Source organism: Vulpes lagopus, chromosome 11 (genome assembly GCF_018345385.1).
Source record: "Vulpes lagopus strain Blue_001 chromosome 11, ASM1834538v1, whole genome shotgun sequence".
In the NCBI taxonomy this organism is placed as follows: Eukaryota; Metazoa; Chordata; class Mammalia; order Carnivora; family Canidae; genus Vulpes; species Vulpes lagopus.
In genome coordinates this window covers 35,939,040-35,966,826 of record NC_054834.1, presented here as the reverse complement: position 1 = coordinate 35,966,826, position 27,787 = coordinate 35,939,040, and positions in this window count along the sequence as shown.

Here is a 27,787-nt window from a genome sequence, read left to right as displayed (position 1 = left end):
TTCAATCTATTATCAATGCCTAGAACAAGTACTTTATTTACAACAGATGCTCAATAAATATTAGCTGTTTGCCTGATTTTATTAGTTAAATAAAAAGGTTTGCAGTGATAGAAAATCTGGTGGTGGAAGTATGAATTGGTACTACCGTCTGGCAATCTATTTTTCACATATTTGGTCAAGAATGTTCAGAGCAAAATAGTTTTTAAGAACAAAAAGAGAAGAATAGATAAGTAGTGGTATATTCCTATAGGGCAACGTCACCGAATAGTGAAATGGTACCGACGATCCCTACACAGGTTATCACAAATGACTCTCCCAAATAAGATCCTGAGAAAACAAAACCCAATTGCAGATCTTTATATAAAGTTTTGAAGCATTAAAGCAATACTATGCTATATTATATACTACATGTTATTATTATTTATTTTACATCCATGGAAGTAAAAAGCACTACATTCAACAGAGTGGTTGCCTTGGGACATAGAAGGATATTTGCCTACAGTAACTTGGGACACTAGGTAGTCCAGATGTATTAGTAACTTTTTACTTTTCAAGCTGAATGGTGATAAAATGAGAATTTTAATTATTATTATTCTTTTCACCTTTCTGTAACTCTATTAGAGTTTTTAAAGGAATAAGAAAATAACATGAACAAGGGAGTAGCTAATCTTCCATGGGATAAATATTCTAATTCAATTCTTCTTACCATCTCAAAATTATTAAGGATAATTCTACCTTGACTAAGGTTGGGTGCTGGCAGGAGGGGCACCCTTTAGTTCAGGCATGGCAAAGAGACTCAGACCCCAAATATGGAACCCAGGGAAGAAAGATGAAACCTCAGAAAGCGAAAGAAATGACTTTCTTTAGCCAGGCAATAGTAATATGAGTAGAAAACAAGATGGCCAAGAAGCCATCAAATGCCTCCTCTGCCAGCAATCTCAATCTTGCTTACATTCTCTCTATAAATTGGGTGAACATCATAGTTTTCAAAGTAACTAGGGGCACTATTTAAAAAACACGCTGAGACAAAAAATATAAACCAGAACTGTCCCTGATAAATCAGGCTGAAGAGGCACACCATGATCACAACCACAATCGCCAGAAGCCCCATGGCAGTAACAGGTATCTCCACGTTAGTGAATTCTACCGAGGCAGATGGGGATAGAAGAAGAGTGAGTGTTGCTAAACTGGGTTTCTAACATAGACACTTGATTTGAAGTGCTATTTTTAGATGAGCTGGGAAATAAAGAAATACAATTCAGGTGGACCTAGAGAAAAGGGAAGAGAAATGGCTCTCTCTCGTGGTGGCCCATCTGGAGATTTTGCCTAAAATTGACATTTGGGAATGGCACGTGAATGCATTGAATTTAGAGTTACAGTGACAGTTTTAAAAGCTTCAAGTATTATCTCTGGGGAGTGGAATAGCAGACAAAAGAGTACTAGTCATGTCAGTTTCCTTTGACATAGTTTGAGACTTTCTTTACCATACATGTGCATTATTTTTATACTTGAAATATTAAATATTTAGAAAAATGATAATACCCAGTACTGACAAGCGAATGGGGTAAATAATAGTAATACCTAATATTTGCTGAGCATTTAATAAATGCCATGTGTTCAATGTTTGGTATAGGTTACGTCGTTCAATCTTTACACCAACCCCATAAATTATCAGGCCCACATCCTAGAGGAGGTAACAGACATTGGGAGGCAATGTAATTCGTCCAAAGTCACACAGCTCGTGAGAGCTGGACCTGAGATTTGCACCCAGGCAATCAGACTCCAAAGCCCACCCTTTGAAATTATAGTTTCATTCTGCCTTGCATTTGAACTTGAAGTATAAACTGGTGCAAATTTTCGTATGGTATTTTGAAACATGTTATCAAAATGCTTAGTGTACTCTTTGACTTAGAAATTACATTTTTATATATTTATGATAAGAAAGCATAATGGTAAACATGCATCATGGGATATATCAAAGGGAGTCAGCTCAGCAATGCAAATGAAAGAAAAAAAAAAGTCAAACCCATCAATAGGAGATTGAGTTTTTAAAATTACGAGATGGTCATACAATACAATATTCTCAATCTGTATCTATTTACCTGGAAGATTCACATTAACAGTGTTATGTTGACAAGGCAAGTTGTAAAACAACATGCATCTCTATTTTTGCAAGATACAAAAACGTCTAAACATAAACATGCAAAAGCAGTCTGGAAGGCTCTCCTTCGCAAAGCTGCTTCTTGGGAGACACTGTCTCTAAGAGCCTGGCCAAAGTAGTGCCTCTCCTGTTGACTTTCTGTGATGATTCTGTGTTCTTGGCCTTTGTAAAAGTGTAAGATATACTCATTTGTTTGTTTTCTTGTCATTTGTGTCTTTAAAAACTTTATGCTAAGTGCAGAAACCACATCTGTATTGCTCACCGCTATTCACACAGGCCCTGTGGTACAGAATATGTGCTCCAAACAAGTTCGTTTCCAGGTGATTTTCATGTTCTACTCTATGCCTTCATTCAAGGAGCTTGAACACCTTGCTTTTATAACTTGCTTTTATAACAAAAGTAGTGCTTTTATAACTGGGGAGGAGGAACACTAAAGCTATTTTTAGTGTGTTTAACCAATCAATCAATTAATCGATTAGCAATGAAGAGCCTGTCCTGATGAAGTTAAAACCTCCTCTATATTTGCATCCACAAGACTTTTTCCTGCAGCCCTCTTCCTGCCCTGCTACTTTCTAGGTAGGAGCATTATTCCCTAGCCACCCAACATCCCACCACATGCTCTTTTCTGTAAACTTTTTCCCTTTTCTTTTCAAAGTTTCAAAGCATAAGTCTGTTACTCTCATTGAAAAATGTATGTCAAAATTCATTTCTAGGGCAAAGGACAGCTACCTGCCCCCCAGGGAAGCAAGAGAATCTTCCAATCCTCATGGCCCTAAGTGGACCAGGGAGAGCCAAGGGGCAAAGGCTACAGAGACAGGACCACTTAGGATTTGTTGAGGGTGTATTTTTTGTTCTGTCTTGGGAGTGCCATCAGGAGGTGGAAGCCATCACTGAAAGGGCTGCTTTCCCTTTCATCTCCGAAGAGAATAGGCTGACCTCACCCCAGCCTCCCACTGTCAAAGGAATAGTCATTCCATAAATATTTGTTGCAAAAAAAGAATGAAATAGTGATCGTGTAAAACATTCTTTTCATTGGTCTTGCTATGGCAGTAAAAGCCATAAAAACCATAACTGAAAAATGTAAGATTTGATAAATATTGAGTTTGGGGGAGAAAAAAAATGTATTTATAAATTAATTTGTTTTCAATATAAGACCTTGTATGTAAGGTTCCAACACAGTGAATTTTTACAGTGAAGCTATAAACTCTAAAATGGGGATTATGAGTGTGGACAATATAATTTATAATACTTGCATAGCTTTCAATTATTCAGGTGCTCAAAGCCCAACAAATTGAATAATGAACAGGGGTAATGAATTGAACCCTGAGAAGGTGATAACAGAAAACACAGGGTAGTCACCAGGAGGAATTCACATACAGAAGTAGCCCTGAAAGAAATAAACTTGTTTGAAGGACACATTTTCTCTTTCAAGCCAAAACATTTACGGAACAGTAATGCAAGTAGGAATTGCTTTTAAGAAATACCTGCGAAAGGCATAAAGCTGTTAAAATAGTATATTTCAGATGACCAAACAGAGAATTAGAATCATAAATTGGCCTGTTACATTCTCTGAGAGTGTCGATCCTCTATTTCATTATTTTTAACAACACTTGGGGAGGGGTGGGGTGGCGGGGAGGGGGATGGTCGGGAAGAGGCGGTCATATAAATTATTAAGCACCACCGCTTTAGATTTAGGTTTGGAAGTGTGTTGATATTCTACAGATCCTAAAGCAGAGAGTTCCTAACAGTATTTCATACAACACTGCAGATCGGAAATTTAAATAATGAAATGGCTTCTGAACTCGCTGTTCAGACCTGGGTTGGATGATGCATGTCCCTGTCTGCCAGTGAAGGCTCTGAAGAAAGGGTGCGTACTAAGCCTTGCACCAACTTCTCTGCTTCCAGTGATAGTGCAGGCCAGCGAAATGTGCACTCGGCAAAAATCCTAGAGAGATTTGAATTAAATACAATTAGCTAAAGTCAATAAAAATTAATGATTCCCCTCACCCCTAAACCCACCACTATCACACACACCACTTAGCCTGCACCCACATCAGCCTCCTTCATAAAGTATATTTCTCAAAGCCAGTTAACAATGATCTGTCTTCTGGAATCTTGCAAGCCAGAAGCTAATACTGAATAGTAATTAGGGTATCGCCCAAACTAACTGGTTTCAAATCTCAGCTTTACTGTTTTCTAGATATGTCCTAAGCAAACTACTCAACCTTCTAATCTTCAGTTTCTTTATCTGAATAATGAAGATGATAACAATACCTACCCCACAAGCTTATTGGGAGTATTAAATGAGATGATATACTCAAGACATTTAGGGTAGTACTTGGTCCATGGCTAGCATTCAAATAGTCTGAGCTATTATCACTGAGCTGAAGTTGCATTGCCCAGGGTTGGTTGTTTAGAAGTATTTGAGATGCTGGTATTTGGCACCTGTAAATATGAGTTCTAGCATTCACAACCACTATTGAAATGCTTACTGTTGGCTCGGGGCTACCAGTGATGACTGATGCTGCTGTGCCCTTAGAAATAATTTTGGAGCAGCAAACATAGAAGAGTTCACATGGACACCGAATGCTTCTTAACTTTTTATGATCATGTGGAGGGGAAGACAACAAGGGACGCATCAGTTCAATAAGAATCATCAGATGTGTGTTACACCTGTTAAACTTCTCTGCCTGTGTAACTTGAATTTGATTGTTCTGATCTTAAAATATGGTTCTGCCCAGTGGATTTCATGATAATTAACCCAAATCTGTCCTGAAAAGACAAGGTCGACAGCGCACAGCTCAAAGCAGTTATTCTAGTGGGAGGATTTCATAGAAAATTCTCAGTGGTATTTCAGACAATAATTCAGAACGATTGAGGTGCATCAGGACTTTTCTCAGATCCAAATGTAAATCTGCTAGAACATCTGGAGTGTTCTGCATTTTGTTTTTGGTCTCTCGTTAATCAAGAGAGCATAGAAGGTGAATATGTATAGGGACCTTGAAGATCATCTGATCTGACCACTTCATATCAGAGACAAGGGAACCAGGATCAGGATGAAAGTTATGTTTCAAAGAGCTGAGATCCAAGTGGATTTTGTTCGTGGGTCATAAGCATATTCTCAGTGATGTGAATGTTCACGGAAATGTCCAGAAAACTTCAGCAGTAAATGTGAGATAATAGATCATAACCTATAAATTCTTATTTAGCACTTTTACTTTACAATACTCAATGAATTGGGACGCCTGGGTTACTCAGTGGCTAAGCCTCTGCCTTCGGCTCAGAGCATGATCCTAGAGTCCTGGGATCGAGTCCCACATCGGGCTGCCTGCATGGAGCCTGCTTCTCCCTCTGCCTGTGTCTCTGCCTCTCTCTCTCTCTCTCTGTGTGTGTGTCTCTCATTAATAAATAAATAAAATATTTAAAAAACTATGCCCAAAGAATTAATAGCCCTCCGTATAGTAATACAAATCTGAGGCCATCAGTTTCTTTAGGATAAAGCTTAAGACACCTATTCAGTAGAGTTCTCTTTACATACAGCATTTATATACATATACCAGGCATTTCATTTCTCCTGTTGAGATTGCTATTTCTCCAATCTCCAATTAAGTTTAAGATATTTAAGTGTGGGAACCTTTTTTAAAATCACCTCTAATAGGTGGACCACATTCATTGTAGGTTCCTGTTATAGACTGCTGAATGAATGAGTTCTAAAGGGAAGCATTTCAAACTATTATAACTGATGGGCTATGAACTCTGAACTCTCAGAAACCTTGAAAAAACATTTCGTTTAAGGGTGACCTGGACCAACAAAAGGACAATAATTCACAACATGACCTTGGATAAGTCAATTAACCTCTTTGGGCCCAGGTTTTTTCACCTGTAAAGTGAAGGGGTTGGCCAGGATAATGCCTAAGGAGCCTTCCACATCTACCACTCCACGATTCTGTGTTACCTCATTACCATGGTTTCTCAGTACAGTGTTAGGTTATACCCGTCACCCCTTCTAATAGCTATTCAATCTTACTTCTAAAAGCCAGGTCCCGCTGGTGTCAGAGGGTGTGCTTCTTGTTTCTAGGGCACGGTGGAGAATTCAGTGGTGGGGAACAGATGAGGATCGATGCCCCTGTTATGGCCACAGCTGGGAAGCAATTTCAACCCTGTGCAGAGGGACATTTTGCTCTAGGGCTGGAAGCATTTGAGATTGGAAGGGAATGACCACTGGTAGTACAATCCCAACACAAGAGCTTTATGTTTGGGGATGTTTTTGCCACTGTGTCATTCTCCTCTAATGGGTATGTGGTCTAAAAAAAAAGGGTATCTCTTGATCTGCCAGCATTTGGAGGCTTCCTTCCTGTTCAGCAAAGTACAGAAATGGGCCCTATAAAATCACAAAAACGTAGATACCCCCCCCCCCCGCCTTTGCACTCTATCCCTAGTTTTGCACTCAAACTGAGATTTATAGCCAGCATCAGGACTCTTATCCTGCCTCCCTGGAGTTCTCAGAGTGTATAGAGATTTATAAAGGACCAAACTCCTTCCCAAATCATAAAACTGGCATGAAGAGAATGCCTCTGCAGAGGCGAAGTAAAAAAGAAGGCAAGAAAATTGGTTTGGGTAAGAGAAGTGTGAATATTCTACTAAAAGAAAAATTATTAGGTAAGAATGTAACAAAAGAAACAGCTGGGGGCAAGAAAAACAGGGCGACTCTATAGCCATATTAAAGAAACAAAATGCTGCATACTTTTTCAGTTGAAGATAAGTTTGAAGGTTTTAATGCAACAGGTTTCATTGACAAAGTAGGGTTGCAAATGGCAGTTGCCTTCTTGGACAAAGCTTCGACTTACCCAAAAATCTAGAGAAAGAAGAATACACACAGGAAATCCCCTGAAATGACCATATCCTCCTCACCACACAAACTCCTCTAAAATGCTTCCTAAATTAAAAGGTTCCCCGTTAATACCTTATTAATGTTGAGAAACGAGCTGCAGGAATAAGCAAACCCTTAGAAAAGCAAGCCTATTTGAAAGAGATGAATAGAACACAATCTCTTAGTGAAGACAATTTCAAAACTGAACATCTCCAAATTGAGCCACTCATTCCCTCAATAAAAACTCGAGGAGATGGGGCACGTGAGTGCCTCAGGTGGTTAAGCATCTGACTTGATTTTGGCTCAGGTCGTGATCTCAGGGTTGTGAGATGGAGCCCCCGAGTCAGGCTCCGAGCTCAGCGTGGAGTCTGCTTGTCCCCCTGCTTGCTCGCTCACTCTCCTTCTCTCTTAAATAAATAAATAAATAAATAAATAAATAAATAAATAAATAAATAAAATCTTAAAAAAAAACTTGAGAAGACAACAATAATAATGAATGTAAAATTCCTATCTTTAACTAGATTATTACAACTATGTCTGACTGAGACAGCAGAAGCCTGGAATATGGCTTTTCTTACAAGTTAACTGTAAGCAAGGACATTAACCTCTCCAAATCTCAGTTTTCTCCTACGTAAAATAAAAATAGTAGTATATCTTGAATAGAATGCTGTGGGACTGAAGCCAATTACTATACATAAATACCTGGAACAGTGCTTGGAACATAGTAGGATCTCCATAAATGATAGCGAGAATTATTATTACCACCATTATTCCCCTGGGATACCCTATGTCCTGTTAGCTACCTCCTGCTCCTGTACAGATAGTTCTATTTTGATGCAGATTTCAAGCACAAGGGTGATTATATTATCTCAAGAGCAAATCCTCTTCTTTTCTTCTTAGTTTCGTCACTGCAAAATCATAGGAACAGGAACCGCCATACTCAGCCACACTATGGTCCAGCCATTCAAATAATCCAACACCAACAAAGAAGTAATAGCAAATTGTTAGTAACAATGGTAATTGTTAGCATTTATTGAGTTCTTAGTATATAAAGTCTTGCTAAGGACTATTTATGGATTGATTGTTTCACTTAATCCTTTCCAAAATCCCTATGAAATTGACTATTTTTATCCACATTTTCCAGATGAAGGATGACAATGCAGTGGGGGGTTGCTTGAGAAACATGCATTACCTTGCCCAAAGTTTACACAAGCAGTCCCTCTTATGAGAAAGTTTTATGCTTTAAAAAAGGTATGGAAGGTCTACTTCTCTTCTGAAAAAATCATAGCATTTTAGAAATTTAGAGAAGGATAGAATTTGGGGAGTTTAGTACAAGATTTGAGAAAGTAGGGACCTGAAGTGTCCTAACCACTTAACCAGTAAAATCTCTGGTTCTGGAGCCCAAAATATACATACTTTAAAGTTCCTCAAAATGATTTTGATGATTTTTGGAAACTTTTGCCTATTCTATATTTATAGTTCTAACATACATGATTTTTTTTACATTCTTTCTTGACCAATTTGTATTTCATTCTGGGGCTTTCTCATAGAATACTGAATCTCCCAAATTGATTATTAGATAACTGAAGTTATAAATAATAATCTTTAAATTTTGCTTGAAATTTATTTAGGCTTAGTTTTAAATGGTGGCTTCTCTTTATAATATTTCTGGCTTTATAAAGATGCTCAGATTTATTTATTTATCCACATTATTGTCCTTTTCAGAGGTGAAATTTTAATGACCTTATTACAGATAATTTTCTCCCATCTCATGTCCTCAACCATTTTAGTCACTTTTTTCTGACACTTCCTTAGTTTTGTAGATTGTATATTAACGATTCCCGATGAATTGCACCTATCAATATCCAGACCTCTGTTAGTTTCTTTTTCTGTTGCCTCTGGACTCGGCCGTGACTTGCTTTGGCCAAAAGGATATCGGCAAACATGAAGACAGAGCAGTGTAGCAGAGAAAGCTTGGGCTTTGAATCAGCAAGACCCAGGTTTAGTTCACAGATTTGCAATATGTTAGCTGAGACAGTGAAAAAATGATTTGATTCCTCTGGTCCTCGTTTGGAGAAGTAGGTTGCAGTGGTAGAATGAGATCTAGCTTTGAGTCATAAAATAAAAATTTCCCATTTCCTAGTATCTTAAAAAAAATCATTAATACTTTAGTGCCTGGACATTCAGATGTTTTTCTGAAAACCTAAAGTGTGCTGTTTTGTAATTTGCTTTTTATTGACTTAAAAACATAGGGTGAACAACTACTTTTCTATAAATACATTCCCAAGACTGTTTCATTAATAGCTGTGGCATATTCTGTTGTATGGATGTATTACAACTTATTTACCCAATCTTGGTGTTCACATTAAAAAGTAGCTGCATTTTGTTTATTTGCACATACAAATCAAATCAATCATCAGACTTCAACAGAGAAAGATTTCTTATTGACTTTAATAAACATCTTCAGTTTGTAAATGCCATACTGGAAACTAAAATTATGGACCTGGTCATTAAATATACATTTGGCTTGTATCTTACCAGTACCCAAGTACCTGGCTGGAAATGTTTGTTGACTAGAGGAGTATATCAATGCACTTGCTCTAATGGCCCTCCTATGGCTCTGGAAAACAAATAACCTAGCTTTGTCCCAGAGACAGGCACTGCTGGGACTATGAAGAAACTAAGTCTATTTTTTCCCTTCCTTGGACCCATAGAAAAGCATATTTTCCAAAGCCAATTTATAGCTTGTAGGCACGTAGTGTTGGATGGAAAGGGAGAGATGCTCCTATACCGAAGTAACTTGATCCAAGCCAAGAGAGAGTTGGAGGAAATGCTGTTTGGCCTTCTGGACAACTCCTGCCTTGAGAAAGAAGCAAGTGACCTACAGAGCCAACCTCATGAGGAGCATCTGTTTTTTATAATAAATATCTTCTTCAAGCCTGCCTAATTCATGAGGGCTCCCTAACAATTCTTTAGAGAGAAAACCCAAAATAAGGGGACAGTATGACACAACAAAAGGCTCTCAGAAGTATATAGAAATGAGATTTAGAGCCACAGCACCAATAACACATCAGACACTCACTGACTCTCTGTGGGTCAGGCATGATACTTACTGTTTCACACACATCTATCTCATTTGATTCTCACAATAACCCAGGACGCATGAACTAATATTACCATTGATTTTTAGAAGAACAAACAAGCTCAACAAGGTTAGTGCCTTGCCTTAGGTGTCATAGGGAAAAGAGAAAGCTGGAAGTCTGGTGCCTGAGTTGATGTGCGTACTCTCTACTGTCCTGACTCTCCAAAGCATGAACCACTCTTTTCCAAGATAATCCATTTCACTCCACCTTGATCCCTGGATTAGATTACTATGTATTTCAACCTCACCCTTCCCTGGAGACATGGTGAATGTTGTTCAAAATCCCCTATGTGTGCTAAACCAATACCACATGCATATTTGGTCTAGCGTATCCCAAGATTGGATCAAATTGTTCCTCCAGGGAAATCTTTGCTCCCGAATATCAGTATCTTTATTTGATGGAAGTTTTAACAATAATAATATTATGGCTCATCCTGTCCTATATAATGAGCATGCACTCATTCATTCATTCATTTAGAAGATATTTATTTGCATTATAATTTAGTGATCAAGAGTGCAGGCTCCAAACCACACTACTCATGTTGCAATATTCGTGTTACCATTCTCTAGTTAGATGATCTTAGATAGTTGGCAGTGTCTGGCAGTGTACACAAGGGGACCATTTTATGAAGGCCTAAAGTAAATCGTCTAATCTAAAGTATTCAATCATTTATCTATCAGCTTTTGTTGTTTGTTCTTTTTGCAGAAGTTAGTATGCCTTAATTTTGTACTGCATTCTGAAGTTCCAGACAGTACCTCCACAAATTCCATGTAGACCTCGGTTTCCAAACTTAACGTCTCTAGTTGCCTCAGAGTAGTTTTAGTTCTTCAGTTGAATTCACCATGTCTTTTATGTTGATACTGCATGAGGATAATTTGAAATTATGAGTATCTGAAATGATTATCATCAAGATTGGAAACAGAGAGAATCTAGAATGGAATGCTGTTCACCTTAGTCATTTACCTTGTGAAAACTGGTGTCACCAGCCTTTTCAACAATTCAGAAATTCAGCAGGGAGGTCTGTAATGCTGCTAGGAAGAATTGGTCTGCCATCTGTAGAGCCTTGGCAAGTGTGAGATTTCTCCTCTCAGGGATTTTCTCTCTTATCAGACACCAAGTTGGAGGGACCTTTTGTAGACCTACTGAAATCCCCTTCCATTAATCATAGTTTTCATAACCAGGAAAACATAATTATGCTGTAGAGATACTTATTTTATATTTTCTGTATCAGAGGAATAGGCATATAGATGAGCTCTGTCCAATAGAAATAAATGAGAGCCACATATGGTAATTTAAAATTTTTTAATAACCGGGCAGCCCCGGTGGTGCAGCGGTTTGGCGCCGCCTGCAGCCCGGGGTGTGGTCCTGGAGGTCCGGGATCAAGTCCCACGTTGGGTTCCCTGCATGGAGCCTGCTTCTCCTTCTCTTTCCTGTGTCTCTGCCTCTCTCTGTGTGTCTCAATAAATAAATAAAATCTTTAAAAATAAAATAAAATAAAAATAATAATAAAATAAAATTTTCTAATAACCATGTTGAAAAAGGTAATTCACTTTAATATTATGTTTTATTTAACTCCATATAACCCCAATATTATCATTTCATTATGTAATCAATATAAAATTATTAATGTGGTATTTTACTTTTTTTATACTAAGTTTCTATTCTAAGTAGCCGTCTTTCAAGTGGCTAGCCATATGTGGTTAATGGCTATCTTGTTGGGCAATAGACTCTAGATTATCAGAAAGGGGCTGCAAATCATTAAGGGTAAGTTAAAACAAAGTTCCTTCTGAAGACAGGCCAATTTTATTGGACTCAACATTGATTACTTTCTACTGAAAGACTAAACTACACACTTACACTAAAGATAAAAGCTCTATGTAAACAGAAATCTACCCTCAGTTGATGAAGCCAAACTCTAATGAAATTTTTTTGCAATGTCAAAGGTCAAGGTTATTTCTATAGATCGCAAAACTACTCAAGATTTTTGAACTATAATTAACAAATGCTCCATAAAATGTTAAAAGTGAGTCACAAGGATTAATAGTAGAATAGTTATGTTTAAGTCTGCTTCTTATATAAAAATAATTTGTGAAGCAAAAACTTTTATTATTAATATCTATCAATTGTACAATTCTATTTATAGGAAAAAATTAAGATGTATAGAATTATTTGTCTATAGAGAAGTTTACTTCATCATTGTGTATAAGAAAATAAAATTATAAACAATATAAATGTCCAATAGTTAGAGATTGGTTATATAAACTATGACATAATTGGGTATTATTCAAATATCTAAAATTATTTTGTAAATAATACTGACTACAAAGATATTTTTATATTTTGGTAATAAACATAGGTTATTTGTAAATAAGTTACTATTTTTAAAAAATATATATATGCATAAAAACTAAAAGACTATTCACTGTGATATTAATGGCTGTGAATGGCAGAAGTACAATTAATTTTTCTTTTTCGCATATTTGCATTTTCTAATTTTTCTGCAATAAATACCAGTTATCTAATAACACAAAATTAGTCATTTTTAACACAAAAATGTATATTTATCTTTTGGTTATATATTTTTTAAGATTTTATTTATTTATTCATGAGAGACACAGAGAGAGAAGCAGAGACACAGGCAGAGGGAGAAGCAAGCTCCATGCAGGGAGCCCAATGTGGAACTCGATCCCAGCGCTCTAAGGATCACGCCCTGGGCTGAAGATGACGCTAAACCGCTGAGCCACCCGGGTTGCCTTGATAATCTTTTTAAAAACTTGATCTTCCTTGGCCTGAGAAACCCAAATGTACAATTTAGAATTTAGAGGAAATGATTACAAAATTCTAGCAAGTCAGTTGTGTGAAGAAAGTACTCTCTCTAGATTCAAGGATGTCAGAAATCCATACCCACAAATCAGAGAAAGTTTACAAAAACAAATCCAGTGTGGGGAAAAAATTCTTTTCATGGGACCTCACTTAATTTCAATCAACTAAACAGAATTTAAAAGAAGATCTAAGATTTTCATAATTTGGGCCAGCTCTCTTGGATTCTAAGGCAAGAAGAAATAAGATTTTCTAATGCTCTTTGGTAACTTGATGCTGACTACAGATCCTTATGACCAAAATTATTGCCATCTGCAACATATATATTTCCTTAATGTATAAAGTCACAGGGGCCTCTTCTAAAATAGTCATCTTAATTTGTTTGACAATTTGTATGTTTGTGGGTTTTCCCCTTATTTCCTGTAACAAGCCAAATTCCAAAGAACAAGATTCATTTTTACCTAAATGTGAAATAAAAGCAATAATTTGATACTGATAATCTGTCGAATCATCAAAAAGAAAGTATCTACATCTACAGACAGAAGAAAATCACCATTGAAATTCTAAACACAGTTGCATCATTCATTGCATTGGATCTTATTCACTGAATACTGTTTTCTTTCCAAGCTAAAAGAAGTGGAAGCAGGCTCATTGAATGCTACATCAAAAGTGAGGGTATTAGCAGTTTCTTTTCGAGTTAAACATGCAAGTATTACAGCGACCCAATGATGCCACTCTTTGATATTTATTCAATAGTAATAAGAGCATATATTCAAAAAATTATAAAAGAACATTCAAAGATTTGGCAGTAATAGTAATCAACTAGAAACAATCCAACTCACCATCAACAGGTGAATGGATATTCACACAATGAACAGCCCTATGGTGACACCTACATGATGTTGTATAAAACAAGACATAATTCAAAATATTTGGCAGCAGTGGGAAATGAACTAGAAAGAAAAAATGGGGAAGTCTTATGGATAATTGCTGATTGAGATGATGGTTATATGAGTGTATACTTTATCAAATGTCACGGAAGTGAGCGCTAAAAACCACTGCATATACAAAAAAGAAAATATATTCAAAATTCTATGAAAACTTTTAAAAAGAAACTAAAAAAACTTTTATTCAGACAGTAGTTACTCCGTGTTCTTGTGTGACAGCACTCTGTCTCTTTAACCTATTTTACAGATACTTTAACTGTTCCCCCACCGTCCCAAATCATGCCGAGGATGAACAACGAATGGTCTCTTGATGATCATTTCCACTGAACAGCTAATATTAGCTGAAGATATGGATGGGGATTTGCAGTCCACTCACACTTCTCCATCATTTCTACAGTAGTTTTTTTTTTCTGCAGGTATTCAATGATGACAAATGATTTTTCAAAGGGTAAACAATTAGTATATAGGATTCAGCACGTTAAGCAGACTTCATGGTCTCTTTATTAATCTTGAACTTGACAATTTTTGAAAATTTTGAATCAATGGGTTTCTGGTTACTTTCCAATGACATTTAACAGTTAGACTTAAGAATACAGAAGAAAGCATTATAAGTTTTATCCAAAGTGATTATGGCCATCATTTGAATAAAATACAGATTTTGCAAGCTGTAAAGCATATCATTACTACACACTGGCCTAAGTAAGGTTTGGTTCACAAACTACAGAGCTCGAACCAAGTCATTAAATCTATCTAAAAGGGCCTCATTTGAGAAGCAATAAAATTTTTAATCATTTTATTATTAAAAGAGTGTTTAATATGTAGCTAATTAAATGCCAAAGGCAGGTTATCTGAGTTTAACCTTCAAAAAGAAAATGATGTATCAAAGTCTGCCTCTGGCATCACGGGATAGAAATGTCATCCTCATAATCATTGCGTGACAACTAGCTGGTGGCCTTTTCTAGAGCTATAGTTAAATTACCTGATTAAATTAATAGCCATTTAGATGTTTTAGGAACTGCACAGACCTATACTAAATGAAAATTAGGTCCATTACATTTTCTGAGTGGGCTAGATAGACCCTAAAATAAAACACGTATGCCATTGCCCACATTACTTAGATTAAGCAATTAAAACCTCTTTCTAAAAAGCGACTAATTCTCTATAAAGTAACGACAACTGGATTTACACTAACGACCAGGGGTAAGTTTTTTCCTTCTTACTTCTCCCTATCCTTGGACAAATTCTCTGTGTTTGTTTATCCCAAAAATAAAAGATTAAAATGTCAACATATCACCTAAATATGTAGCTAGATAAAACTATTTGTTATTATATTTCTGGAAGAGAATGAACAATTGACAATTCTAGGAAAGTAAAACAGTAAATTACAAAGTAGAGTAGAAAATCATCCTACTTGGGATCACTGAAGCTTCCTAGGAGACATCTTTCCAACTATTCAGTCTCAACTACTTGGAATGAATACAAAAGGAACTATGCATTGTTCCTTTCTATGAAATCCAGATGCTCACATAAATATATCAGAAAAACACAAACAGCATGTTATGCTATTAAGTTATTTAGGAAGCAAATTATTATTTGGTTCATATCTCTACAGTTGCAAATGAATATAGATCTAGTGTAAGTTTTAAGAACAGAAGGTTTAGTCACTGCTATGTCCCATGTACCTAGACTAGTGTCTAATATGTAGTAAGTATTCAACAAACATTTTTTGAAGACAAGCCTGAAATATTTTCTCAGTTTTAATTAACAACATTTATTTAAAAGTCATATTGAAATGTCAGAAGCCTTTATTTTGACAGCATGTTATAAAATTAAATATTTGGCAAGGAATTTCTTAGTCCAGTGCCATTTTGCATACAATGTAATAGATGAACTGCCATCCGTGTGGCAGCTTCCTTTATTGATAATTAAGATTCTGCTTAACTTCATTTCATCTCCTTTTATTTCCTACTTAACAAGGATATAAAGTTGTATCTTATTCATGAACATTAAGGGGTTCAAAATAAATACAAACTCTTAAGAACTTATTCTCAGATCCTCCCTGTGACCACAAAACTTAGATCCACTCTTTTTGGTACTGTTTACAGATAAATTCTGTCTATGCCATGTTCATGATGTTTCTAAAATTAAACTGAAAGAACCAAGGCAGCATTGATAAGAATGTGTGTAAACAAACCACTGTTGGGAAATCTACAATACTTTTCACATACCCTGGTTGAATGTGTGTCAATTTTTATTCATTGAATCAACATTTACTGGGGGCTTACAGTATGTCTGCCTTGTGCTAAACTCTTTGTAGAAATACAAATATGAATAAAACAATCACTGTCTTCACTCTAGTGTATAAATAAATAACCAACATTGATTACGAGAGAATATGCATGAGCAATATTAGAAATGTGTACAAAGCACAGTGGCTACAGTGAGGCAGAAATGATGAACTGAACAGTCTTATGGAAGCAAGTTGGGAAGGAAGTCACAAAAGAGAAGATTTTCAGAATTGTCTTAGGGCAAAATTACCAAGAAGAAAGGTTTGACCTGAGGATGTCAAATCTAAAAAAAAAATACCATAAAAATGATGAGTAAGACACTACATGAAATTTAATACAAGTCCTTCTTAGAAAATGTCAGAATTTGATTTAATGGATTGACTTTTTTACAAAATTATTTACTGGCATGTCAAAAACTAGTCCAATTTTAATGCATTCCAAGCACTTTGTGATTTTTCAAAGTTACTACAGAAAAAATTCGACAGAGGAACATCACAGGACAATTTCACAACAGAGAAGACAGAGGAATGTTGTTATGTTTATATCAATGAACAAAAATAAAAACTTAAGACTTCCACAAGTCCATAGGCTTGAGAATCTATTTTATTCATAGCTTGCAATGCCCCACTGATCCCAAAGCCAAAATGTCCTACAAAGAAGCTGCAATAAAGAAAACCCAAAGTTTGTGAGGATCTCAGTCCAGAGTAGTATATGAAGGGGAAATGAAATATCCAGGTAACCATAACAGAGCTCCAAAACAGAAAAGATTGGAAAATCAACCACGGTAAACTATTTAAAATTTTATTTTCATCCTATGCCTTTCTTGTTCCAGTTGTCTCGCATATCAGGAGGCTTTCTGTTTGACATACAGTAACATTGATGACAAAATTTTTTATGTATTCATAGAAGTCTGTCTCAGCCTAGATCCATTCTGAATGTCACTGGAGCTCCTGAGAATAGTCTTCAAGATGTGTAATCGATTATGTGTGTCTCCAGGGAAATATTTGGAGTTAATTCATTGTAAGGACTAGAGAAATATTTAGTCTTTCACTCCCCCCACCACCAAACACAATGTTTCTGTTTTACATAAGATCTAGTATTGAAACATTGCAGGTAATAGTGGTTACCATTATTTCTGATCCACCTGCTATGAGCTCTGCACATACTAGAGTTTCCCACCCTCCACACTGTTGACACTGAGGCCAGATAATTCTTTGTCCTGGGGTCTATTTTATGAATTATTGGATTCTAGCAGCATCCTTGACCTGTACTCACTTGATACCAGTCACACCTCTTCTCTAGTTGTGTGAACCAAAAATGTCACTAACCTTTGCCAAATGTCCCTTCAAGGAAGGGGGGTTGAAAGGGTGCACAAAATCATCTCTACCTGAGAACCATTGGTATATATGACAACTTATTGTAACCTATTTATTCTCATTGTAATCCTGCATTGTAGGCATTATTATGCCTAGTTTAAAAATATGAAGACTAAGATTTATAGGATTTATGGCTGAGTCTTTGAACCACAATCTTTTTTCTGCTCACTATACTATTTATCTTCATGTTTAAAGACTTGTTCTCTGAATTTTCTGAAAAATTTAACTTTCATTGCAGAAGCATCCTTGTGATATGATTCTAGGATTGTAATAGGTCATATGACCACATTGAGTATATGAAGGACAATAGGTCAAGATTTTCTTTTAGGGTTGTTCTGCCCCACCGAGCCTGCTCCTAATCTACTTTTCTTTTTTTTTATTATTATCTTTTTTTTTTAATTTTTATTTATTTATGATAGTCACGCAGAGAGAGAGAGAGGCAGAGACATAGGCAGAGAGAGAAGCAAGCTCCATGCACCGGGAGCCCAATGTGGTATTCAATCCTGGGTCTCCAGGATCGCGCCCTGGGCCAAAGGCAGGCGCTAAACCGCTGCGCCACCCAGGGATCCTCTAATCTACTTTTCTATTCTGTTACAGTCTCATGATTGTTTAGATGGCAAAGACATCAAAACTTTGGGTGTTTTTGATTGTTGACCAATTTTTAGGAGAAAGAATGTTTTGAGTGTGTTAGATGAGGGAAGAAGGAGGAATTCAAATAAATCTTTATAATTTATAAAAATATTGGTTTATGTTCACACTGAAGAGCCAGTTTATAATCATAATTGTGAATGAGTTTGCATATTTGTGAATCTGTCCAAAGATTTAGGAGCTCTCAATAATTTAACTAATGGATTGATATGGGAAATGAAAGAATGGTGTTATCTCTTTTTCCATTCATGGCCGGCTTCTGGAATCACTTCATATCATGCTCTAAATTGCCTTTGGAAAGTTCTAGCTGCCTACCTAATAGATGAATTTCTTCCCTCAGTTCACCAAAGGCAACCGTTTGGTTTTAAATTATATATTTTTTTACCTGATTCTCTAGCACAGAAATTGAGGCCCAAAATATCTGTTGAATGAATGAATAAATGAGTATATGAACTCATGTCAGATGAATAAGTAATTGTCATATTCTTAAATTCTGGTTACAAATAAAAGATGTTTCACTGACATTAGTTGCAATGATTCATCTGCAAAATGAAATAGAGTATTAAAGATGGTCATTTCTTCAATTTCTAAAACTTCAGCTTCCTCTCCCCTCCAATATATTTGGGGTGTGAGGTGAGGAAGAAGGTAGTATTGATTCTTTTTTTTTTTAAGATTTTATTTATTATTCATGAGAGACTCAGAGAGAAAGAGGCAGAAATATAGGCAGAGGGAGAAACAGGGTCCCTGTGGGGAGCCTGATGTGGAACTCAATCCTGGGAGCCCAAAATCACACCCTGAGCCAAGGCAGATGCTCAACTTGCTGAGCCACCCAGACATCCCAGTATTGATTCTTTTTAAAGGAAGAGTTAGGTATTTGGGAAGGTAAGGCTTTTGTACTTCAAACATTCATTACCTGGAGACAACAAAGCATAGAGTATAAGGAAAGAAGGAATTATTACTTTTTATCTGCGTTTCTAAAATAAAAGGAATCTGAAGTTTTCTTTTGAATTTTATAATTGGCTTTTTAATCTGTAGAAATCACACATATCTATCATAATTCAATTTTTAAAAGAGCCATGCATACAAATTATTAGAATAAATAGTAATATAAATAGAAAAATCAGTTATTTGGTATGATTTGACAAAACAGAACAAAGCAAATAAAACCACTTTACAATTGATTGTGTTGACCAAGAATTTTGAATTTTTATAACTATGAAATGTTAGTGTTAGTATTTAATTTACTGGCATTTTCCTTGTTCTTTCTACAAGTATATTATGATTTTAAAATTATGGAATGTCATATTTTGGAAGCTGCAAGTAATCCAGTATTATACATTCCAAACCACATCTCCATCTTTAAAAAACAAAAAAGAGGTAGTTGAAGAAACAAGCATTGAGACCTAGTGAAACAGTTAAGTTATATCTGACTCTTGTCTTCCTTTTTCAACTAAATAGAAATGTAATTAAAATGTTAAAGTTTTAATTTATGAAATGGCTTTTTATTCTAATGTTTTGGCTCCTAGGAGTACTCCTAGCAAAGAACATCTAGAAAAAATTCTTCCTCTAAATTTGTCATTCAGATGACATAAGTTGAGATTCCTGCCAATTAAGGCAGGAGGCTTTGGGTTAGCTTCTTAGCCATTCTTTGTCTCAATTGACTCTCCTAGCAAATAAGTGCTTCAACTATGATCCTTTGAAATTCCTTCTAGTATTACTTGTCTAATTCCAACTCCTATTAAGTTTTCCTTCCAGAAAAAGCAAATTTCTTTTCTTAACCTCAAGATGAAAAGGATTAAAATCTGTTTTAAGTATTTATTTTGGGAGGTGGTTTTTTAAATTTATTTTTTGGTCCATTGAACCGCTTGCTCTTTGACTATCTGAGAGAAAATTTCTATGAATACCTCTCTTTAAAAATAACTTTTGATGTGGAAAGTTCAAATCCATAACGAACATCAGGAATTTTGAAAGAGTCTCACAGCCTAAAAGAGACCATCATAAGAGGCACACAGGTAATAAATTTCCCAAGAAAGACACCACCAACAGCAAATATTTATTGGGCACCCATTCTGTGCCCAGTTCTTGTCTCCTTTTACTTGATCTCTTTACTGATCACATCTGCATCTGGACTTTGAACTGCCATGTGTAATCCTTATTTCATTGCACAAAATCTCTTCTGAGATCTCAAGCTACACTGACAATTGGGTGTTGGAAATAATTTCCACACACTTGTCCTACTGGTACCTCAAATACAGAAAGTCTCAGACTCTTTTCCACTCACCTTCTAATTGCAGTCTCTTCTAATACTTCCTACCCATGTGGACAGTGCCTTCAGTCTTCTCATTCAATACACCTGGAAGACCCTGAGGGCAGATGAAGGACAACAGGATTCAAAAAGAAGAGGTGAACACAGAAGATGGAGATACAGAAGGTGAGAAAACAAGCAAAAGATTGTTATAATTGGCCAGGCATGAGAGGATAAAGGTTTGGAATGGGAATGGGGATGAACATACTGTGAATGAATGAATGAATGAATGAATGAATGTGTAATTTGTGTATGTGGTTTATCAAGAAAAATAATAGGGCAACAAAGAGAAGAGACAAAAGGAATAACATTGACACACCAGCTCTTAATTCATTTAAAACATATAGTATCATTAATTTTTATTTTTTATTAACAAGCACATAGAAAGAGCATGCTCATTTTTGTTGAAAGCGTGGAGGGAATGTAAAATCCGAAAATTGCAACCATTTTCAAACAAATTGTGGCTTGGCTCAATGTGGTTTGGAGCAAGGAAAGACAATGAGATGTTTGCTCTTTCAGTGTGAACTCTACACGGAGCCATGCTTTGGAAAAGGTTAGCAACTTACTCTTCACTTTGTGGCTCATGAGAACGTCATTTAAAGGCTTGGCCCATCACACTCAGTTCCTTTTCCTATATCAAAACATGTGGTGACATGTCCAAAGAGGGAATGTCAACACATTGATAATTTTCTAGAGAATTAAATATATTTCTATGCCAGTCGATCAGCATACATGAATTTTAAATTGCATTTTATACTTAGCTATCAAAATATGTCAGAAATGTAAATTCTTTTTGAAATCTGTGCTCTTACCACTTTGCAAATAAGATTTTAAAATTTTAATGCAGAAAAAGGATAAGGTTCTCAGATGACTGTCTTGTTCAGGATCATAGCATAGTTAAGAAACATCTGACATGATGCCTTAAAACTTCTTATATGATAAATTCTGAGATCTTTCAATATAATCTCCCAAATATTATGTTACACAGTAAGTCAGGAGTCGGGGCGGATGGGGGGTTGACTCAAATTCTGAACTCCAGACCCAACTTCTCTCCATCCTTTCTGCTTCCCAAATGAGGTCTTCCAGACCTTGTAAAATCACCAAAAGGTCTCCTGCCTTGGTGTCTTCCATATAAAATAGTTGTGGAGATTAATAAGAGTTCTGTGTCTACAGCAATTTAGGAGATTGCTTATAGGTTTTTTCCATCAGGAAAAAAAACCCAGAAGAAATACATGTGCATTAATCTGATTTTAGTTTCTTTGTTCTACTTTTAGAGGAAACAATGAGTATAAAAATGTATGTTCTTTCTGTGATTTCTCCCAGGCATGTCCCTTTTTATTTCTCAGGCAAAGGTGGCTGGCTGACTTCTGAATGGGAAGATGAGGCTCCATGGCCTTTTTCACCCACCCGTTATGCAGAGTCGGCTTTCCACCATTTAGAATTTAGTGCATCTTTGGTGAAGCCTGACAGGTACATGGAGGGTCGGTGGAGGAGGTTGAAGGAAGGTACGAAGGCTAAGAAAGCAACCACATAATTTACAATCCTCATGCCCGTAAAAGCACAACAAGCAGGTAAGGTCGAGTGTGCTGTCACTTGGGCACCAGCCAGGCCTCCAAAAGCTACAGGATCTCATTTCATTATCCCATGACCTGCATCACAGTGCACAAACATCCCACTCTAGGACCATAGCTAATCTACTGTGACAGAACGGGAAAACAATAGCACAACTCTGCAGCTTCACTTTCCAATAACAGGGAGGCCAAATGCAAAACACAGAGCTAGCACTGCCTGGTGGCCAACATTCCTTTGGAGACCAGCAATGACAAGTCGGAATATCCAGAACTTATGATTAAACTCTGATTCTGTGACTTCACAGCTGTGACCACAATGCTGCATCACTTTCAAGGGCATGGGCACTGGGTTCAGCTTGCTGCCATCTATGAGCTGCATAACCTCTACTTTACATGTCCAATTTCAGCTTCTTTAACTATAAAATGGTGATCAGAATAGAGCCAAACACTTAGGGAAGTTAAGAAAAATGAAAAAAACTAATCCATGTAAAATGAATAGTACAAGTCATGGCTATCATAAGCACGCTGCTAAATACTAGCCTTTAGGATTACAATAGACATTTCACCAGTATACCTTCGATATGTCCACTGAATTTCTTTAGCTCAAGCTATATACTTTTGGCTGTTCATCTCCTCAATTCTTCAGAGATTCTCCTCAATTTCTACACATCAGCTTGATCAACGTGGCAAGTCAGAGCAATTAAAAACTCACATCTTGACCATACCGTCACTACTATCAGAATGGCCGAGAAAATAGTTACAAGTGTGCTCTGAAAAGGAGAGATCAACAAAATGTTTCTAGTGTGCTCCACACAGTCTGTGATCATTGCTTATAATCAGTTCTTACCCAGCTCACCTCGGGACAGTGTAAAATCACAGTAAAGATACCACTGAAGGAAAATAATTAATCTCATGAGCCATTTTGCCACTTATAAAACACGATATCACAGCAGATCACAGATAGTATCTTACAGTAAAGAATGCCATTAATATTAGGGAATGCCACATGCAGATTCTGAAATGGAACTCTTCATTCAGACCGGCCTTTGTATCAGTGATTCCTTTTGTTACTGGACAGGGTAATAAAGAAGGTAGCTGTCAAGGTCCACTCTTTACTTTTCAGATATGAAAAGAAAATGATCCATGGGGATGTTTTTGATCTACAGTGAAATGTAATATTCTCTTCAGCAGATGACATAAGTATCACTATCTTGGGTGGGGGGCAGGTGGGACAGAGAGGACCCTGCATATTTTTTGCTTGTTTCCTCTCTCATCAACTGGAAACGTGACAGTGTTAGTAGCAAACCTTCTATCCAGTGTATAAAAACCCAGCACTTAGGCATTTTTGAGTGATAATTCAATAGGATTAAATTACACTCATGTGACAGCTCAACCTCACTAATGAGGTACATTTCAGTAAACTGTTGACAGAACTGTCTGGAAGGTTTCTTTAATTTACCAACATGTAAGAACATGGGAAAAGCATTAGTCAACTAGATGAAGATGAATAAGTAGAGAGGTCTAGGGGTATTTTACATTAATACCTGACAACCTGAAAGGGTTTTTGTCACCTGCTCTATTTAGCCCAAGGCAGGCACAAAATAACTGGTTACCTGTTAGTGTGAATGACTTATCAAAGCAATGAAAGGAATTATCTTAAAGAGGGCTGAGTGGAAAATATGTCAGAGAAATTTCTTCTCCTTCCAGTTAACAGAAAGAGTGCTCCTTGCAAAGTAGGTGATGGCTGCAATAAAAAGTTAAAAGAATGTTTCAAATCTTTGCAGACAGCTACACCAACACTTTCATTTTTCAAATTCTTTGAGTATGTCCTTACAGATGAAAACATCATCTGTATAGATTTCTAGCCAGCTATTGATTGGGAATAATGTAGAGTGGCCCAACTAAGTAATTTATCCCAAGACAAGGAAAGAAAGAAAATATAGGAAACATAAAAGAACAATAAGAATGAGACAAGGAAATCTGCTCATCAAGGCATCAAATGCTTATAGAAAACCTTTTCTAGCTCAGATTACAGTGGCCGAGAAGAATAAGGCCATATAATCATTTGCATCCTTTGAAAAATATTCTGAAATGATTGTTTCTCTAGCGTTTGGCAAGCAATACCATAGAAAAGAAAAAGCAGATTAACTTTAGCTACTGGATGAACATGATAACCGGTAGGGGGTGCTATCGAATCCAAAATAGATGTTTAGGTTCCAAACTCTACCTGTTTTAATAGGTTTTCAATAGTTAATAATCATACTAAAAGTCTTAATTTATAGATATGTTCTCAGGAGAAGGTGCAGCCACAAAGGAAACATGGATCCAACGAGGGAAATACTATCTGACTGCATCTATTGCTCAGAAACTGCTCTAAACAGCTGAGCATTTTAGAAGAATTAAGAGAGAAAAATAATTAAGCCAGTAATGATACCTTTAATTCTTGAGTACCACAATGTTAGAGGAGGTTGTGGGTTTAGCTAATCCAAGCCACTGGCCAATCCAGGAAGCACACCTATTTCATTTTGAAAGCAGAGTAAACTTTATAGTGTTTCCTCATAGCAAGTTACATTTCTCATTTCACCTTGATATGGGTATCGTTCTAATGATTTAGCATTTCCAGAATACACAGTGAGATGTTGAAGGTCCCTGGGAGACAGGCTAGGAGAGAGAATATGGAACGATTTAAAAGTAAGAAACCAAACTTTTCCAGGCTTAGCTGTGCCAGCTTGAAATGCACTACACTACCTGAGAGGTAACAACAGTAAGGAAGTCAGTGTTATTGTCAACACACACACATAAAAAGGTTCAAGCTGGACTGTGGAGTAAGAGAGAAATTATGCCAACAGAAAAGCTCTGGGAGGTCTGAAAACACTGATAAAGTGTTTGCCAAACAGAAGGGAAGTATCACGAAAGGAATCCAGGCTAGACTTCTTTTGCTGGTCTCAGACACTATCTCTGACTCTAAGTGTTATTTTCCATATCGATAATAATCATAATGACAATAATTACTAACATTTGCCCAATGCTCTGTTATTCACAAAGAGCTTTCATCTCCTCATTTGTTCCAGTGAGGTAACTAGGGTCAGGTTTGTTTTTTTTTTTTTAACACTTGACAAAGTTGACTTCAGTGATTGCCCATTTGAGGTACAAAAGCTGCCAAGTAAGACAGAAACTCAGGTCCTCTGATTCCAAATCCAAGTACCTCTTTCACTGTGCTAAACTATACCAAAATACCAACTGGTGGAACATCCAGAGGCAAAGTTGTAGGCTCTGAGTATGGCTGATACAACCAAAATGGGAATCAAAGAGCAGTCCTCATAGAGAATTCTGGAGAAAGAATCCTAGAGCAGTCCTCATAAGGAGTTCTAGAGAAAGGATTCCAGCTCTCTACTCCCAGGCAACTTGATTTTATCTCTTTTTTATTTTTTCCCAACTATGTAAAAAATGGAGAAGGGGGCTATTTCCAATGTAGCAATGGCCATTCCTTTCGAATTCTTTCACTTTCCAGAACAAGACAAAATTAAAATAAAGATAAACTAGCAACAGAGAAAGAAAATAATTTAGAATTCACAACTATAAAATATTTTAGTAAAAGGTTTTAGTTGAAAATACTACCTTTAACAATCATTCTTTTCTCACCCAACAATGTGTACATAATACTTGATGAATCTTGGGCCATATCTACTTACAATATGGCTCCAAATAGTTTTAAGTTAAAGGGATTGTTTTGGCTGTTACTCTGACCAAGTAACACTCAACTGTCAAACAATAGCTTAATGTAAATAGTTTTTTTTTTAAAGATTTTATTTATTTATTCATGAGAGACACAGAGTGAGAGAGAAGCAGAGACGTAGGAAGAGGGAGGAGAAGCAGGTTCCATGCAGATTGCCCAATGCAGTACTTAATCCCAGGACTCTGGGATCATGCCCTGAGCCAAAGGCAGAGTCTCAAGTGTCTCTTAATGTAAATAGTTTTAAAATTAAAAATAAACAACCCAATTTTGTGTAGCATTGATTCAGCTATCTAATCAATTATTTTTGGAAAGTTTCAATAACAGTAATAGCTGATAATAGCCAAGAATTTTTGACTGCTTGCTAAGAGCTAAAAACTACACCTACAACCATTACATAATTTCATCCCCTCATATGGTCAGTGCTGTTATTAGCTGCACAGAGAATATGCAAAAAGCAAACTCAGAGCCTGGGTACACTGTCCACATTGCAGAGCTAATAATCAGCAGAGCCACCACTAGAATCCAGGTTTGACAATTCCAGGGTCCAGACCCTTCACTCTTCATGCTGGATTGACTTTACTTAGATCAGGTCCTGTTTCTTCATTAACTTTCTCATGTTTTGCTATGTTACTAATTCTGGTTCTTGAACCCAAAGATAGCTTGGTTTGGAAAGATGGAATGAAGTCAAATCAACTGAGATCAACATGAAATATATATTAATTAAAAAAATCTGCTTTCTTATCAATGGGGAAAGTTGGTGCCAAGCTGAGTAACCAGTGCATGGCCAGGAACAGCACCAGAAGTGGTCACCTTCAAATAAATGAATCCTCTAGATAGACTTGAATTTGTATACCAAGATATATTACAAAGATTTTCATATTGTTTATGATAGGAAAAGAAAAAAATTAGATGGAATCAAAGGAATAAAGTCTGGCAAACACATACAGCAGAATACATACAACCATTAAAAGAAGTTAAATAGATTCATATGTGCTAATACAGATAAATTACTAACATGTATTAAGTAGAAAATCAAGGTGTTGACTAGTATGTCTGGTGTGTCACCAAATATTTTTTAAAATATTGATGTACAAGCTTGCACAAAATATAATATCACTAGAAGGATCTATAAGATTCTGGTATTAATTGTCTCTGGAATGGGTAACTGATTCAGGAAAGAGACAAAGGCTACTATTTACTATATAATTATTTATATTGTTCCAAATATTCTTTATCATGTGCATGAATTACTTAAAAGTATTTTAACATTAATAAAAAAATAGGTGCTCAATCAACGTTTATTGGCCTAAACAAAGATTAGAACACATGGGCCATGTTAATCCAGAAACACTGTATTTGAAAACACAAAAATTTTAAATTTAGCTCTGTCATAAACTAGGAGGGCAGAGTTTCTTTATATAAGGTCCTAATCTTTTAGCCGCAATTTCATTCATGAGAAATTGGTATAACAGTATCTACTCTATATGTTCATGAGGATCAGATGAGATAAAACACAGTACAACATTCTCCAAATCATCATTATTGTTTCTGCTGCCATTGTGGTGGTGTACTGAGGAGGCAGGCTCTGGTCCTGATTAGGAAGCCATGCTGTCAGAAGGGTGAGGCCTAGCATGGGTGGTTAGACTCGCTACATTGAGGGATCAACCAAAGGCTTGCCAAATACTCTCTTCCCTTCATAGCATATTCATATTGTTTTGCAACAGGATATTAAAATATTCATAATTTCCTTTTAAGACAAAGGAAAATATTTTCTTGGAGAAATACCTGAATGATTCTTTGGAGTAGAAGCAAACCTGAAAGGGACTTTGATGAGACAGAGAGAAAGTCTTGTTCCTTTGAAGAAGAAAGTGAAGATCAGAGAGGGAGGGATGAAGGCTGAGACCAACAAAAGGTCGGAGGCT